This window comes from Onychostruthus taczanowskii, unplaced genomic scaffold, assembly GCF_017590055.1.
Source record: "Onychostruthus taczanowskii isolate IOZ18803 unplaced genomic scaffold, ASM1759005v1 scaffold1, whole genome shotgun sequence".
NCBI lineage: Eukaryota > Metazoa > Chordata > Aves > Passeriformes > Passeridae > Onychostruthus > Onychostruthus taczanowskii.
In genome coordinates, this window is record NW_024496525.1 from 19,531,414 (window position 1) to 19,549,643 (window position 18,230).

At 43.1% G+C, this 18,230-nt stretch overlaps 1 protein-coding gene across 4 annotated transcripts in view; it reads left to right on the forward strand.

Annotated features, from left to right (window-relative positions):
• Positions 1 to 18,230, forward strand: part of ADCK1 (aarF domain containing kinase 1) — a 75,421-nt gene that overhangs the window by 13,137 nt on the left and 44,054 nt on the right. The window lies entirely within an intron of this gene.

An 18,230-nucleotide genomic window follows, 5' to 3' on the forward strand; every position in this document is an offset into this window, starting at 1 on the left:
CCTGATCGGCCCACCCACTGGCTGTGACAGAAAGTTGTCCTCAATACACTCTAAAAATTTCCTGGACTGCCTCTTTTCTGCTTTATTAAGTTCCCAGCAGATGTCTGGTAGGTTGAAGTCACCTACAAGAACAAGGGCTGATGATCCTGAAACAGTACCTAGCTGCTTACAGAATAAGTTGTCCACCTCTTCTACCTGGCTGGGTGGACGATAACAGACTCCCAGTAGGATATCAGCCTTGTTGGCTTTCCCCTTAGTACTTATTCATAGGCATTCAACTCCATCTTCATTAGTTTCAATACCTATGGCATCATGGTTGGCTCCAAGACATCATATGTCAGTGGATCTAGTGTCAGGAGTATTAGGGGAGGTATGACCTCTCTTCATTTCATGTCTGTTTCATTAAATGATTCTGGACATCTTTGCACATGTAAGCTTGGGCATTTCTTTTCATTTCTGCTCCTGCTAGAACTGGGCCAGAGGAAGGAGGGCAGCCTGCTCAGTGCCATTTCCTTACCTATTGTTTTCTTAACAAAACATTTTATTCTATAGAAGGCTACATTTCTCTGACATTCTTCTGCCTCAATCAATGTTGGCCCTTCACAGTGTTTGTCTCCTCAGTACCAAATCAGCCTACCATGGGACATTTCCAGTGGTATTCCTATCAGTGTAGCATCTGGATATCTTGGCTGACACGTCTTCATTGCTGGCATCAATTTCTGTTGATCCTGCTGTCAGTTAGGAGGTGTGTCACAACATGGAGTTTGTTCAAGGGCTGGTATCAATGGAATTCTGAGTTGTCAGTGTAGTGAGAGGGTTGCAATGGGTCAGTTGTCTTCCAGATTTTGACATGAGTAGCCACAGTTGAAAATCTTGAGCAGGACATATTTTTGTTGTTTTCCTCTGTAAGACAAAAGGTTGCTGCTGTGAGTTTTGGTTTTTGTAATGAAGAGAAGACAGCAAGGAGATAAAGGATCAATGTGGTCAATGTATTTCAGAAGACAGTGAGAATCCATTCTTGAATTAACTTTGTTGGCTACAAAATTGCCTTGGCAGAGACAAGCCATTTGGGGAGGTTAATTAAATGTCCTCCTTTTGAGAGCAGAATGAGGATGTTCTTGTCATTCAAACTTATGGTTATTGGGCTGTCAGTACCTGGGCAAATATTTGGAAAGCGTGACCTTGTGCCATCATTATACAGAATACTATTTCTTGCTCCTTGGAGGCTCTTCCTGGCTTTGCTACGTTTACTTCTCATAGTGGAGTGGGTATTTTCAAAATGAATTTTGTCTCACAGTGAAGTTGCACAGTGGAAGGATCTTGGAAATAAGAGGAATGAATGTATGTGTGTATGTGTTTTCAAAAATAATCTACAGTTTCTGGATAGCTCAGACCAATGAAATAGCCTGTTACTTTGGACTTCCATTGTGATTCAGTAACACCATGTGCCTTATATATTAAGTGATGTCCTAAAATAGTTTCTTCCTGGTGGAAGTGGACTGCATCTGCAGAGAGAAGTCCTGCAGATGCAAAAGGCATCTGTGAATGGGAACTGTGGGCTGTTCTCCACCACAGCCAGTGTGTGCAGTGGTGGGTCTGCTTGTGCTTCAGCCTCTGGTGAACTGAGGTGAGAAATAAATGAACTTTCTTATGGGACACAAAATAGCCATTAGGTGGCAGTGACTTTCTGTCACCAAACTCAATGGGAACAGTAATAGAGAGGTGAAGAGCTTCAGAGCCCATCCACAATTCCTGAGTTGATCATGTTTGGTTGCCCTATTATGTGCTCCCTGGGATATCTCTTCATCTAAAAGGCATGGTCAACACTAATGCAGTCTAAAACAGCTACTATCAGGGCCAGCTGGTGGCTTGATGACTACATTTGAGCAGTGCTGTCTAGCAAACTTCCTGCCAACACATAAAGCATGAAAGCTTTGCACTGAAAACATAACAAGCTGTAAAATAAATCTTATAATTATAAGACACTTCCTTTTCCTTCTTGTGCTTTCTGGAGTGGTGTCAGCTGAATGCTCTGGCCATAGCATCTCTAGGTTTTAATTTTGTAGCATTGAAAGGTCCATTTTTTGTGGGATCTGTGCCTATGAAACTAGATGTTCTTCAGTCATCTGCAGTGATTTATTCAGAGCAATGGCCCATCTACTGTGACATTTTTGAAGGAGGAAGAAGGAGAGAAGTGAGGATAAGGAGGCAGTGCCTCATGTATTTCGTGTTTTTTTCCTGGCTGTGCATGCTTGTCCCTAAAGTGCTTTGCTCCAGGAGCATAAGTGTGAATCGTCATGCACTCGGCTTGCCTGAGCCGTTTTCTCAGCTTCTCAGGAGTGACACAATATGCCTGGGGAGCATTTAGCTCTCTCTCCTCCAGGTGGGGCTATCCCTTTTCAGTTGAATCCCTGAGGATGTCATCTTGCTTCTTTAGAGCTGGTGGAGAGGTACCTAGTAGCCAGAGTAGTATCTGAAGAACATCTCATCTGGTAGAGTGGTGAAACCATTAGGAAGCCTTGGGAGGATGCAGGCTGCAAGGAGCTTGCATTGTAAGAAACATTATAAGAGGAAAAAATGAGAAGTGAATCAATAATCAGGTTTTATTTAGTGTTTGGCTACACCTTGGTTCCCAGTCTGAAATGAACACTCAGCAGTGCAAAGTAAAGAGTTATGGCAAGAGATGGTGTTTTCTCTGAAGAGCTCATGGTCATGGTTCATTTGCCTAGATTTTCACCCTAGATGTGAGTGGTGCAAATACACGCAAACTTGGAATTTCTCAGAGGTGGAAGGTAAGGGGTGTAAAGAGGGAAGGAGACAAAAAGCAGAAATTGTTTAGGGTTCCATTGTAAGTCACTTAAAACTGATTGCATTGACATTGGATCAGACCCTGGTTAGGGATGCTTTCTTAATGAAGGACTGCGTGGCTTTGAACTACTGACCAGTTTATATGGTTCACAGAACACAAACAGAATATTCTGAATTGAAGAGACCCACAAGGATCACTGAGCCCAACTTTAAAGGGAATGGCCCATATGGTTGTTGGAGGCCACCTGTAAAATCAGTAGAGCTGACAGGTAGCCAGTACTTAATCTGTTCTAAGAACAGGAAGACAGTTGGCTTGAGAGTAAAAATAATCTTATTTGAGGCTAGGAAAAATAGATACCTAAAAGTTTCATTTGGAGATAGAGACATGTACTTGCAATGTCAAAGTGGACTTTTGAAGTGTTGTTTTGTTTGTCCTTTGAGTCCTTAGCAATACCCATCTTGTGGATTCTGTTCCCTTTTCTGAGGTTCTTGTAGTTAGTTTGCAGTGAAACACTATCTTGAAAGACTTCAAATTAGGAGTAAAAATTAGATGTAAAATCAGGGGTGAAGAAAATAGGTGGCATACAGAGGATATTTCATGTATCAGTCCAGGTTGGAATTTCAGAGCAGGACTAAATATTGTAGATTTGCTCTGTTAAAGCAGTGATCTTATGACATTCTCCCCAAAGCAGATCTGATAAAAGAATATTCTGGAGGGCAGCTCACAATTACCTTACCTGTCAAGCAAGTGATTTCATTTAGCCAAGTTAAGTCAGTGATGAGGGAATTGCTGTGGTGGGTGGTGTCTTGCAAACACTCTTCTGGACTTGTTTGTAATGTGGGAGGCATCTTAGTAGGTTCCAGGCAAATCCTTTTAATATATGTGGGGGCTAAGCTGTTTGCATACTTGGGGGAAGGCTGTCTCTGAAAGGAACTGCTGTATTCTTCCATCTGGTGTCCCAGGGTCAGGCAGGACTCTGTCAGGCCTGAGAAAGGCCTGTGGACTAGGAAAAAAGGAAGCTGTGTTTCTCTTGAACTAGAGTAGTTGGTGATTTAATTCTAGAAGTAAACCAAAAAGTATTGTTCAATGTCAGGTTTAAAGCTACCCCTTGCTTTATTTACTAATGTTCAGGTGTCCTGCCTAGAAATGTGCATTTTTGTACATCTGGACAGGCTCATCTGCTTGCCTGTAGACATGTGCCAGTTTGTTCAGGTGGGAGTCCTTATAGTAAAGTAGCCATTTTTTGAACAGAGTCAAAGGTTCAAAGATGGCTTTGGAAGAGTTAATCCAAGGTGGTAATCATATTCACTGCTGCACTAGTTAAGCCTACTTTTGGTCCTGTAGAACTGGCTTGGGATGTCTTTATTTTGTTGAGTTTTTTGTTTACTTGTATCTTTTTTGGCTTGAGAGTTCTGTCTCAGTGGCTGCAAGTTCTGCTGATGGTGCACCATTCAGAGCAGCTTTCTGCTCCTTCTTCTGCAGTAGCATTATTTTGGCAGGTCTGACACCAGTAACAACTTGTTTTTGTCAGTGTACTGAGCCGATGTGACATGGAAGAGGACCACAGCCAGCAGATAAGCAAGAGTTGTCTTTATAAAGCCTTCACTCTGTTCTGAGCTCCACTTTAACAAAGAACTTGCATGTGAGCTTGCACATACATGAAACTGCCCAGTATTTTATGAAATGCCTTCTGCTAAGTCTGAATCCATTTACTGTGTTGCTAGTTTTGCTGAATTTAGAGGTAAATTCACTGAAAAGGTCACTAGCAGAATTATTTTTCAAAAAAACCCCCCATCTCTTAAAATGTCTTTACTGCCTGTGCAGTCTTTGTTTGAAAATGTACTCATTTTGAGTTGCCTGTGAACTCTGTAACTGTGCAGCCTGTTTGTTATTGTAGGGCTTCTCTGAACACAAGTTGTTTTTTACAGAACTGCTGAAGGGCAGCAGGCTTTGTTTATCGTAGGACTGTTGTGTGAAGAGAAGTAGGGAAGATAAGCTTTTCTCCCTCAGGCCCTTTCCTTTGCATCCACAGTCAGGCAGCACAGCCAGGCATTTCCAGAGCTCAGCAGGAGCTTTTTCATCTCTGCAATGCCCTGGTATCGCCTGTTCTGTCTCTCTTCTTCCTCTCCAGGACGACATCCCTGCTTCTATTTCTTGTAGTAAGCTGAGGTTTTGCTGTGTCAGTCTGAATTGGGAGTTATTCCATGCCAATATACAGAATGGTGATCCTTGGCTGGGGAATGTTAAATTGAAATCCTGACTGGTGGGGATTGAGAAACAGCAAGGCTGTTAGCTGGAACTGCACTTTCTTCACTCTGAGCTGGTGCTACTTCAGGACTGTGTGCTTGAAGACAGGAGGTGACTGCAATCTGATGGGCTTCCATGAGCAATACCAGCTCCTGCCGCCCTGACTGGCAGGGTTGTATCCTCTGTAACTTCCTTGACTTCCAGTCTTCCTAAAGTGGACTGAATCTGTACCAGAAGTGAAGGTGATGTTCAATTCTTTTAAACCTATGTTTTGATTTTAGGGTAACAAGTGTTTGGTAATGTGGTTAAGTACTGAGCAAATGCACACAGAAGCAGATTCATGCATGTATCTCTTCTGGTGTCTCCCCATCTGAATGCATGCAGCTTCCCACACTGGCCCTACACAGCTGAGCTCTCTGTTCACTTCTACTGCCATCCTGTACCAGGCCTGAACCAGCTTCTTGCCTGCTCCAGCTCTGCCCTTACCTCTTCCCAGTGATGCCTCAGCCCTGGCTGCCACCTCCCTGGCCTCTTCCCTGGTGGCAGATTGGATATAGGCTTACCCCACCTGGCCTTGCATTCCTTGGTAACTCATGTGGGAAAGATTTGCCACAGTCCTAATTTTCTGAGAACTGAGACCCAAGTGGTGGGAGGATACATTTATGAACCCAGGCAGGACACCTCTCCCAGTCTGTGGCTTTCCACACTTGTGTCAATGGCAGCCAAACCAGCAGGTTTCCCCTTCCCAGTCCCTCTCTGGAGTAGGATTCCTGGCTTTGGCACAACTTGGTCCTCGTCTGAGAAGATGAGCTCCACAGTGTGTGTGCCTTTAGTGTTGTTCTTGTAAATCTCACTCCAGAGACAGTAGGATGTCAGGTTTCACAATATGCTGAAGTCCGGTGAGCTCACTGCCCAAGGAACTCTTCCATTTACAAATAGCCTGGAAACCCACTGTATTTCCTATTAATATGGATGGAGTGAAGTGACTAATGCAGACACATGAATTTTATTTGCAGGATACTGCATTTAAATAAAGTAACAATAAAGAGGTCAAGCTCTGTCCTTTTGCAAAATCTTTGAAATGGTGGGATGTATGGGTATCTAATAAAGGAAAGTTCCTTTAAGTAGTGTTCACGGCTTATAATTGTTGGACATATGTGTAGTAAATTAAAGAAGCAGTGTATTGGTAAGACCATTTACTCACATCCCAGTGACAGATGCCTCTCCTTCTACCTGCATTGCTTAACAAATTTCTTCTCAAGAGGGAAAGTGAATTCTCAATAGCAACGTGCCTAGTAATTACCCACACTGTAATTCTCATGTGCAGTGCTGTCACCCACCATTAGGTGGGAGTGGAAAAGGCACTGCATTTTGTTGATGGTTGAACATTTATTTTCCTCATCATTTTGACACCAGAGGTAATTGCCATTCCTGAAATATTCTCTTGCTACCCTTACAAAGCAACTGTTAGGGACAAACTAATTATGAAGAATCTTGTTATGACAGATTAATAGACCAACAGAGGGGATTTCTTTTTTTTTCTTTCAGGCAACTGAGTAGTAAAATCTAACAGCTCCCATATAACTGCTTGAAACACAAGCTTCTCTGTAAGCCAACAGATTTTTTCTTAGAGATGGGAGATTTGAAATACTAGGACTAGAGTGTAGAATGTATTTCCATGCTTGCTTTTATTGAGCTTTCAGTTTCCCAACATTATGTGCCAAAATGATCTAGGGTGGGGGCTTGCCATGTGGAGGGGAGGTCTTCATGGTTGGTATTGGACCAACATCTTCTGGTCGTGGTTGTGCAGCATCATGAAGGCTTGTAGTGAAGAACGCTGGAATCGTGAATTTTATGGATTTTAGAACAAGACACAAAGTCATTATCTGGACTGCTTTATTGCCACTAGGGGTTTTCTGTGTCAGGGCGGCCAAGCTGATGTGCTGGTTGAATTCCAAGTGGCCAGTATGCTTGTGTCCTCCAGGAAGTTCCATACTACCAGCTCCAAATTATTCTTACGGTATGCTCTCTGGGAGCTGTTGTGATGTGGCCCAAACATGTCTGCTTTCCTGTAGTAGAGGTGTTTGAAGCACCTTGCCTCCCTGTGGCTGAACCATTCTGTCAATGCTCAGATGAGGAGGACTTTGAAATACCTGTATTTCTCACTGCTGTGTTTAAAAGCTCACATAGTGTATGAATAGTTTGGACAGCAATCCATGTAGACTTGGTAATTGTGCTTTCAAAGAGGCAGTCAGGAGTCTCGTGGCTGACTGGCTACTGTGGAGTGCTAGTGAATGCCAAGTGCTGGTGAGCAAACCATTAAGAGGAAGCCAATTATAGACTTGAAAATAGAAATCATGTAGATTTAAAAAAGCTCCTGGATGAGGTCTGTTTGTGTTCTCAACTTTGCCTTGATGTCTCCCTCAAGCTGCCATTGCAACTACAGATCAAAAGATCTCTGTAACTGGAACTGAGTCCTCTATTACCATCTCTGGCCAAGTGTTTGTCCCTGCAGCACTCTGTCCAGAAAAGGAGCAAATCTTCAGAGGTAATCAATGCACAGCTCCCATTCATGCCATGATCTCCCTAATGAGAGAACAGGGAAGCTCCGTTCTTTTCCAGAGACTGAACCAAGACCATGTTTATGTTATTTTCTATCTTCTCCTGCCTGCTGACATCAACTCTCAGTTTCACTGTAACTTCATTCTTCATGGGATCTCTGTGTGGAGTATGTAAATGCTTTAATTTTAAATATTTGAGGCTAGAAGTCATTGATAATATTAGTTTTGGATTATTAGCAAATGCTTTAATTTCTTTGCTTCATGTCCATCTTGTGTTGTGCAAATTCTTTAACATCCTTTTTTTTGCCATGCAAATGTTTTCTTTGGGAACATACGCAGTGATTGTATATGGCCAGCAAGATCTGATTCATTGGAGGATCTTTGTCAGTATTGTCGTTCTGTCAGGTTTTGCACCAATATCTTTCTCTTGAGTTTGCGATTTGCTTTCTAGCCAAGGTTAGACATTGGCTATCTTTGTCCAGCCTGTTGATAGAGAAATGTTGAATATCTAGTTTTATATAAAGATGATTTCAGTTTTATTCTCTTCAGAACCTTGGTGAGCCACAGCCAAGTGCAGGGGAGGCATGGACAATATTGTTCATTGTGATACCAGCTGTAGTAAAGGCAGTTGCTTCTGGTACTGCTGGAGGTAATTCCTTCTGCTTTTTGTGGGAGCAAAAGTAATCTATGCTGGGTAACATGTAGCCTCACCTGGGCTTTCCTTTTGTTCATCTCCGTTTGGTGCCATGTCAGATATTTGGTGCCATGTCAGATATTTGTGTTTTACTGTCACATGCTATATTGAAGTGCCACTCTCATAGTCAATATAGGTACTCTTCCTTGTGTTCCTAGCAGCAAAAAGGATTCAGTAGACCAAATGCTACCTTCACTGGCACCCAGAATTTATCCAAATTCTGCTTCTACTGACACCTGCAGAAACCTATTGTTTTCAGTGAAAAAGCACAAGACTGGCTGCAAGAAAGGATGGGACCTTCTAATTGCAGTTTAACAAGTCTATTGTGTATGAATCAAAAGAGACACCAGCTCAGTCTCCCATACTGGTGACATTGATGGGATGCTAATAGACACCAGCAGCCTTTCTTGTTGCGGAGCTGTGTGGTGTCAACTAGATGAAAAAGCTGGAGTTATTTATATGGTTTTTTTTTTTCACTAAGTCAGCAACTCTGACAGCTACCCAGAAGGGAACAGACCTGCTGAGTAACAAAGGAACATTCCTTGTGGTTTTTTTTTTTTTTTCTTTTTTAACCTAGGCACTTTTTTGAATGTAGAACTGCACTTTGCCATTGGTGATGACTTACTGGCACTGCAGCCACTTTCTCTGTTGGATGTGGTGCTATGACAGTCACCGCAGTTTTTTGGAATTGACAGCATAATCCCATGGTTGTTATCTTTCCTGACTTCCTCGTCAATCCAATTTAATCACTTGTAGGTATTTCATGTGTTACTGTCTCTTTCCTCTTCAGGCGTCCAGTTCCTGTGGGAAGAGATCTGTGCTTTAAAGGTCAGAGCTTCTCAGATTAAAGAAGGGGGAAGGAATCTGCCTCTGTCATTTTGGTAAGGGGCTGTATTCTCTTTAGAGCCACTGCAATAAAAACCCTTCTTTCTGGGGTCTGTCACCAAGGTGAATGCTGGTGTGTGTCTGCATGGCTGTAAGAGAGAAAGCAGGCTTGCTCTTCTCCCCTGGCTGTTGGAGTGACCTGCCAGGAGAGAAGTTACATATGTGCAAGGGGGAGAAGCTACTGTTGCACGATTTAATTGCCTGACGTTAACTCAGATAGGTCCTGACTGGAGGTCAGCTGTGACGTGCAGCTGGTAGGGTGGGATTCGACTGCTGGGAAGAGAAAAATGCCAGCCCAGATTCTTCAGCGTTGACAAAGTGGATGTGATGATTTCTTCCCTCCAGCTGCAGCAGCTGCCTCTGTGCTTCCTACTTTTCTGCACACCCACAGTAGGAGAGCAGACTCTGAAGCTACCCTGTCTGGACCCTCAGCTGAACTAGATGAGACTTAGCTGAGCTTTCTCAATGGTGCTTGGGCCATCCTTCTTTGTAAAACTTACCTTTCAGTGTGCCTTTCAGTCTGTCTTCTGCATGTTGTGACTTCCTGTGGAGTTCATGGCTTTTCCAGCTCTATTTTATTGCAGGAGGGAGTGTGGGAACTCAGGGAAGAGGCTGTCAGATGTCCATCTTGGGTCCTGCTGCTAGAATTCTGCACTTAGCTTTGGAAGTGTAGCCAAGTCCGTATGAGCTAGAGTGACAGCCAATTGCTACTGTGGCCTTGTTTGAGCTCTGCCCCCCACCCATGGTCCAAGACCGGCCCTCACTGCCCATGCTGCTGCCTTTATACAGTCTTCTTACATGGAAATAGCTGTCTGGGGAGTGTTCTCCCTTCAGGTCATTTTTACTGCACAGCATCATCTCTTGTGGTTTCTGCAGGGTGTGTCAGTAGCTCCTGTTTAGGGGACGCTTCTGAGTGTAATACATTTCTTAGTTGATACCGTTGCTTACAGCAACTGAAAACAAACGAAACAGGGCTTTCTAGGACTGATGGGAAGGTGTAAGAACCCCCCACAGCTAAACACAATGCTAAATAAAATGGTGTCTTTACAGTTTTCACTGGCATCCCATGTGGTTTGGTCCGAGCTGAAGTGAATTAATTTTGTTAGCCAGATTTTGAGAGGTGCTGTGTCAAATTTATTATCATTTCACCTGCCTCCGTGGAGGTGCAGGCTCTGTGATCAATGGATCAAGACATGTGCCTCATTTCATTGTGGCTTCTGTGAATGTATCCATGCCTTCTGCAGACATACTGTTGAATTACTTTCTATCCTCCTTGGGTCCTCTGGAATGAAGCACAGGACAGATCTATTTTATAACAGCTATCAGGACAATAAGGCACTGAATGCACTTTTATGAACCTGCTGTCTTTGCAAGTACTATATGTTTGTGTATGCATGGGTCTGAACCATCTGTCTTGAGCAAATCTGATCTTATCCCTGTGTGTAAGTAACCATTTATGATAATGTATGTGCCCCACAAGATAGCCTGTGTGCAGGATCTCTTGAATAGTCACAGGGTAAAACAGCCTCAAGAGCAGAACTTCATTCACTGGAAGTAAAGTCTGTCGGTGTAGGTAACTTGATGCTCAGATTCCTGCTATAGGCACAGAAGTTCTACAGCACAGTTATTTTAGCATGTTATTTTCCCTTTGTCTCTGACCAGTCCTTCCCTGTGCTCCTTGTTTTCCTGGCTCAGGAGACTTACACAGAACAGTGCACTATGTCACAGGGGTGTCTAGAGGGGAAACAGCTGCTCTCTTCAGATTTTTGTCCTGAACTGCCCCACAGATAACTAATTGCAGCTCAGTTGCTTCTATTAGCTATTTACCTAAAATTGAGCTGGCTAATGAAAATGTTTCTAATTAATACGAGGCAGATTAAAACTCATTACAGCAAGGTCGTCAGTAATGAGAGATAATCAGAGCACAAATGACCGAGCTTGGAGTAAAATGAAGATGGAACACAAGCAGGCGATCGGTGCTGGTTGTGCATGCACCAGCCAGCAAGGGCAGGGTTCAGCAAGGTGACTGCTGGTGCTCTGCCCTGCAGTTGAGAAACTCTGCTTTCCACTCTCCAGAGCAGCTTGGGGAGTGACTGGCCAAAGAGGTGGACCTCCACCTAGTGTAAAGATGTTTTCTGAACCAAGTGGCATCTCATACTAGTGGTTTGTTGCTAGGCCAGCCTTCAGTCACCTATATGAACCAAGTTGTGAATAGGGGTTTTAGCAGGAAGGCTTGGGAGTATGTGTGGCACATGTGGGATGTCAGCACTTGTGTGTGCTTGTATGTGGAAATTCAGTGTCCTGATGGCTCAGAAGGTGTGAGCTTGCATATCTGTTCAGTGTAAAATGTATTGGTCTAGGTTTGGAAGAGTCCATTGTGATCTCCAGGGTAGTTTTTGCACGAATTATGAAATGTGTTTGCTTTAATTTCATCTACCTGTAGCACTACTGATACAAGGTCACAACACAAGCATTAGATTTCAGCTGTCTGCAGGCCTACTGTCTATATTCCATTAGTACTGACTTTACTGGCCATCCTCCTAGTTGTGTGACTCCTTGTTTATGTGTGTATGAGACTGAGAAGCTAAGAAGTTGTCACTTTAGTCAGGGGAATCATCGCCATCCTTAATCCTTTCCAAACTATAGAGCTCTCTCTCTCATTTCCTTTCTTTCCCACTGGCAACCAATTGTTGTGCCAGAATTTCTGAAGGATCTTACTAAGGTATACATAACTCACACAAATAATGACTTATTAGGTAGTGAGGTACATTGCACCAGGACTTATTCCTATTCCGAAGTCGTGGATCTATCCATCATTGGCAGTATGATCAGTTAGTGTTGGTATAAGGAAGCATTTGAATGGCAAATATGTAGTGTGCCTAGGAATGAGCTTTTGTAAAAGGTAACTAGGAAAGATAATACAAAAAGCAGGCAATAGCAATTCCATTTAGAGTTGTGTGTCTTCGTGCAGCATCCTTGCTGCCAGTCAGTTTGATTACCAGGCTGTTAGTGTCAGTGAAGGCTGTAGTAGTTTATATTTACTGTATGCTTATTCAGATTACTTGAAAGAGGAGATAACAGCCCCTTAGACAGAACTACACTGTCACTGAAATGGGTTCTACATTTTGTATTGCTGCTTTTAAAGCACCCAAGTACCCTATTTACATCATCAGTAACTGTATCCTCCCTAGGCATCTTTACAGATCTTTTGGCGTGGCCACTGATTCCAGTTTCTCACTGTGTTAAATTGAGGTGGACATATTTTCATTTTTCTCTGGTTTGTGCTGTACTGGGTCATCTAAAGCTGTTTCTACAGTTTTACTAGTCCTGTGCACATGGCCCTGTCATTGTCAGGGGTAGAAGAGAAAAGGACTATGACCAGATTTCTTTTCTATATTCTCTGACATGCCTTTTCTCCCTGCCCAACTGTGTTTTGGAGATACCCACCACAGAGGTGATGACACCCTCTTTTCCCTCTGTAGGGAGTCCAAAGGACAGCCTGGCTCTTCCAGTCCAGTCTCCTACTGCATTTCTGGAAGAGTGTTCTTGTCCAGGATGGCTGATAGCATATGTGCTTGGGGTGCTTCCAACCACTGTGTGCCACAGGTTTTTTCCCAGCATCCCAAAGGCTTAATATGAAAGACTATAAGCAGCAGTTCTGTTGTTCTGTGGAAGGAAAGCAAGAGTTCATCACCAACGTCACAAGTCCTTTGAATGGCAGGTAATTTAGTGAATATGGAAGACACTTTGAAACAGGTTGACCTCAGCAGAAGATTTAACCACAATTTGGGAGCTGGATACACCAAATAGGTTCTCTAAAGGGTTTAATAATGCACCCTGTTTGCATTCTCTCATTGTGTCCAGACAGTAAGGTAATGTTTGTCTTGATGCCTTGAGCAATAGTGTTTAAAGCCCTTTAGACATTTTATTAGCTGTAATGTTCTTATGAGCCTGTAAAATGGAGAATAGCAGTCCTGAGTTTTGTAAAGAGCTTTGTAAAAGCACTTTTAGAGATGAAAAGCTCCATATAAAATCAGGTATGGTTGTTTTATCAAAAATATCTAAAGCCTTTCTGAATTCCATTAAGCTCTTGGCTTCTCTATCCTCTGACAGTGAGTGCACTGGTTAATGCTGTATTGTGCAAAATAGGATGTAAAAAAAACCCCAAAACTTAAAAATGGTTGTTGTTTTGTGGAATGCCCTATTTGTGGGTTTATGAGAGCTGGAAATTGCAATGGGAGGGTTTTTTTTCCATTATTGCATATAACAATTCTCTCTTATGCATCAACTCTCTGTAATCTCAACAGTCTCCTAACATTTCAGATCTCTTTTTTAATAGACTCTTTCATATGACATGATCATATTTCCCTTGTCTTTCTCTGTCCTTTTTTATTTATCTACCTCTTTTGTGTGATAGGATGTCTAGAATCCAGGGTGCGGTTGTGCGTTCAATTTATACAACAGTGTTTTGATATTTTTAGCATTGTACTCTTTTTTATCACAGTCAAACAGGTTTTTTTGAGTTTCCTGACTCACTCTGTGCCTTGAGCAGGCTGAGCCATCCACAAGAATGTGATCCAAGTACTGAATGGTTCCAGTGAATTGAAAGCCCAGCAGTGTGTACGGGGATGACAGACTGCACCTCCCAGTTATGTGTAACCTTGCAGCCATCTATGTTGAGGGTGAGATCTCTTGGTGTATTGATTTTTCACCTGTCTTTGGTAGGGAATTGGCAGGGCTGATTTTTCCACAGTGGTGAATAATATCTCTTACATATCATGGAATTTTTATCACTGCACTATTCTCTCCTTTGCCAGCTCACTAGCAGGAAAATTAAACTTTGGTGTAAGAACAGGCATAATGGGACATTTTGCTGTTTGTTTTTGACAGTAATGCAGGTCAGTCCTTTTATGGTAGAGAGCTCCTGCCTTCTGTGCATTACCTGGACCTCTTCCCCATTTGATCACGTTTCTCTGTTTCCAGTGCTAGTTCATCCTCCCAGGAAGAAACAGTGAATGGATAGACAAGGCTTCTGCAGGGTTATCTGGTTTAAAAATGCTCAGAGCAGGTTGAAATAAAGCTGTGGTGAAAACAGCACTAAATGATGGAGCCGTATCCTAATTGCAGTGTCTTCCATTGATGCTGTGTGTAGTGCTGGGTTTCTGAGTTGGAAATGGGATAAAATGAGCAAGTGATGTTCTTGTATCGCCAATAATTACTGAGTTTTCCTTTCATTCTTTGTGAGGATATTTATTGAAAGTCCCAGTAAATACCTCTTTTCTAATACCTCTTTTCTATTGGCTATTGTATTATCAAGGATTTTGATGGACTGAATGATTTTTTCCCCTCAAAATCCCTGTTGGCTTTTTATCAGTCATATCACATTTAGCTAGATGATTTTTAGTACTCTCTGTAATTATTGTCTCAAATAATTTAGTAGATACAGAATTAAAGCTTGCCAGACTATAGTTTCCCATATTGGTCTAGCTTTTATTAAAAGCAGGGCAACACTTATTCCCTTTCAGTCCTGTGCAAGTTAACAGTTTTAATATGAGATTTCCTTTTATTATGGTTATTACTGTCTCAGCTAATTTCGAATTAATCTCTAATTTTTCTGTGATTGAAGTTTTCCATGTGTTTTCTGGAGACACTTTTCTTGAAATACTGTTGTGGAGAGTGTATCTCCATTGTAAGCAGTGATGGGCAGGCTGTTCTCTCTGCATTCCTAATCCTCATTTCACATTTTGCCAGCTAAGAGTATGCCCTGCACAGTTGGGATATCTTTTCTGAGGGATTTCATATGAGTTGCTTCTGACACTTACTTTACTGTCTTCAGTGGCCTTTCTGAGCACTTTTGCCACCAGGTGTGTCAGCAGATATCAAATACTGAAGTCATCACTGGTAGATTTTAGTCTGAGTATTTATTTTCTTCTAAATTAATTCCTTTATTTTTAAAAACCAGATTAACACCTGCCAGTTCATGACATCTGTACATCTGATGTTCTGAGGAGCAGTTCTTTGCCAGTAATCTGTGTAGTAAAGGCTCCTTCAAAAGCAACCAGATTACTTGGGAAGCCAGGTCTGCTTGTACATCAAGCATAAATTAAAATACATCCCTTTGCAGCTCTGCTTGCTGAGCATGTGCTTCATCCCAGAGTTGCCTCTTCTCTCTATCTAAGAGTCGTTACTTTCGTTCCAATAATCAGCATTAATCCTAGTCTAACCGGGGTTAGCCATGGTGATAGCCATGTGGGCCAATGTAGAATTTGACCTGCTGAAATTTGGAGAAGCGATTTAAGACAGAAAGAGATGCCCATGTGGACTGAGGAAAGAGCCGTGTATGCAGACAGCATTTGTGACCTGAAGGCCTTTCTGACGGAAGCTTATTCTTGATATTCCTCGATACACGAAATGCTTCCTTTCTTTATAGTGTGCTCCCAGGGGTGATGCATACAAGTACATCTGTGTAAAACTAGGTGTTGTTTCCAGCTCTTTCATCTGATAAAAATAGTCTTCAAAGTATTTCTTGGGCAACAAAGAGTAGTATCTTGAAGAAAAGTTCTGAGACATTCCAGGGATTTCCATTTACCTTTCATTTTCTTCAAGGTAGAACAGCAACATGGGCCACCACTACTGGACACCATAGTAAGAATGCGATGGTCTTACTTTGTCTATGATTAGGGGAGTGTAGTCTGTCAGAGGAACAAGTGCTGCATCTGGACTGTGACCTGTCTTGAGGAGATCCAAGAAAATAATAGAGATCATTAAGAAAGTTTTCTGCTAAAAAACCTGATCTGGTTGATAAGAAAGGAGTCCTTGGAAGCTGTATTCACAGTCCTGTTTCATACTCAGGGTACTTGTGTACTACTCAGAGTAGAGTGCCTGTAATGCAGACTGGAGTTTTGTAAGATATAGGGATACAGATTTACTTCTTTTGAGACAAGGTGCTTGGTAATCTTGTCTCTCTAGAAGGACAGGAGCTGGAATTTCCTGGTCCAGTCAGCCAGCCAGGGCATCTATCTCTAAGGAGTTTAAGCCAAGCCAGTTGTGAGAGCATTGTGGAGGACACTTTGCAGGGGGTTTTGTTGTGTTTTGTTCCTGGAGTCGTCTGTAGGGATCATCTTGTCCAGGACGGCTGCATTCATGAGGCCAACCAGCTTCTCAACAGTGTGGATAAATTTATGAGGGCAAAAATTTCCTCTCACCTTGTGCTAGAGGAAAGAGGGGCTATTGCCACCTCCTTCCCAGCAGTGACCCAGATGTGAAGATACACCCTGTATGCAAGTGTGTCTACAAGCAGTTGTATTTTTAGCTACATGAGTTTTCCAGCCTGTTTTATCCATCTCCCTTGGGTATCTGTGTGGTGTGGGTAATGCACTGGAGCCAGCACCTCAGCTACCCTAAGCTGGCTGCTTGTCCTGACACCCAGCACAGCGCTACAGCCCCGGGTTGCTGCTGCTCAGCCCTGAGTCATGCTGCAGCCTGGAGTAATTTGATGGGCTCCTGCTGTGTCTGGGAGATTGCAGGACCCTGTGCTGGCCTGACCTCAATGCTGGGAGCTCAGTGCTGGGTTTCTTGGAACATATCTCTAAAGAGCCTTGCCCCTGTTTCCTGCCAGTGCCTTTGGTTGTGGCTGCCCAACACCTAGAGGTGTGTGGTTGGCCACTACTCTCCTTCGCTGCTGGCAGGGGTACTCCACAGCTGGAGGCAGTGGGTAGAGGATGACTACTGGAGCTGCAAAAAAGCTGTTTCTCTGTGATGGGCTGTACTCCTGGTGCTTTGACAAACAACCTGGCTGCACTGGCTCCCTCTCTCTCTTTCTATTTTATCCCATTACTCCCACCCTGGTTTTCTTGCTCTCTCGTCTTCTGTTACAGCTTCCTTTCCTTGTTCCCTTTTGGCCTGCTTTTGTCCTTGCTGCACACAGGGAGGGAGAACAGGGAAAGAGCCAGAGCAGAGGCTTTTTACAGCAGGGGCTTCAAAGCTGTTGTGTAAAATGCAGAATGATGTGGGAGACTCGAGACATACTCATGGGTGTTATTTGCAGCCTATACATACATGTGCAAGTGTTTCTGAGCTGGCAGTATGCTGGGGGAAGCTCACCCACCTAGCATGAGTTACACTTGCCCGTATGTGCCCACTTAGGAAAATGCGCGTGTACGTGTGTGTGAGCACATGTGCATCAAACTGTAGAGTCTCACACTGAGGGCAAGACTTGCACATTACGCTTTCTCCTCACACTCCCCTAGGCCTATGTTTCATGCACTTGCAGCTCAGCACTCAGTCTGCCCCTGACACATTCCCAAATGCGAGACACTCGACCTGTCCCATGATGTGACATGGCACTGCTTTGCACAGAGAGCAAAGATAGCTACTGAACGGTGTGGGTGTATATGGTGTTCATGAATGTTTGTGGAATTGTTCCTTTTTGTCACATATTTCAGGGCATTTGCTGGAGTCCATCACCACAGGATCTTGTGCAGATGAGGGCTGTAGACACAGGATTTGACCTTCAGTGATGACAGTGATGTCACACCGAAGCCAGAGGAATGAGGAGACTTCATGCAGATTGGTGTCAGGCATTAACAGGAGATGGGTGTACAGTTATTTTTTGTTATTGATCTGCGTAGGTTTTATTAATGTATCAGGGTAAACTTATATGAAGTTCATTAGACATTATTCAACATAGCAGTGTCCTTGGCAGGAGGCTTTTCTAGTGACAGTAATAAAAGGAGAATAAATCATTGTCACTGAAGGATGTAGTGGCTGGTATATTCTTGAGGAGCAAAATGAACCGAGAAAGATGAAATACAGACCGGGCAAGTGGTTGGCAATGGGTTTTGTCATTTGGTAGTTGCATTTTGGCCACTGTGAGCACAGCTGGCAAGTTTTCTAACACTTAGTTGCTGAAACGACTGTCATTGCAGACTTTGTTGGCAATGTAAACAGGAAGACCCAAGACCTGACTGGACTGGAGGGATGTAATTTCCCCTTGTGCGTGTAAAAGCGAGGTGAGGAAGATGAAGGACTGCCC